This window comes from Volvox carteri, assembly GCF_000143455.1.
Source record: "Volvox carteri f. nagariensis unplaced genomic scaffold VOLCAscaffold_7, whole genome shotgun sequence".
Taxonomy (NCBI): Eukaryota; Viridiplantae; Chlorophyta; class Chlorophyceae; order Chlamydomonadales; family Volvocaceae; genus Volvox; species Volvox carteri.
The window spans coordinates 653,733-654,054 of record NW_003307550.1 but is presented as its reverse complement, the minus strand read 5'-3'; the positions used below and the strand labels follow the sequence as shown (position 1 = coordinate 654,054).

Genomic DNA, 322 nt, shown 5'->3' with positions numbered 1-322 from the left:
TGGGGGAGGAGGAAAGGGCGAGGGGGGAGGAGAAGGAGGAGGAGGGGAGGGAGGGGAGGGCGAGGGGGAGGAGGAGGAGGGGGAGGGGGGAGGGGGTCATGTCGGCGAGGAGGGTCGCCTTGATGGTTGCGGAGCCAGCGGGGTGGTTTGTGTTTTGTTTCTCGTACACTGTCTCCCGGAGGACTCTCTTCATGCACACCCCTTCAACACGCAATTCTCCCCCTTCTGCCCGCAACCCCCCAACCCCACCCCACACCCACACCGCATCTACCCACCTCAACTGATTCGCCCACCCTCCCACCCACCCATTTACCCGCCCTCC

General features: G+C 65.2%; 1 protein-coding gene across 1 annotated transcript in view; it reads left to right on the top strand.

The window, feature by feature from the left end:
- Window positions 1-322, top strand: part of VOLCADRAFT_87927 (uncharacterized protein) — a gene marked incomplete at both ends in the record, with an annotated part of 9,281 nt that overhangs the window by 4,825 nt on the left and 4,134 nt on the right. The window lies entirely within an intron of this gene.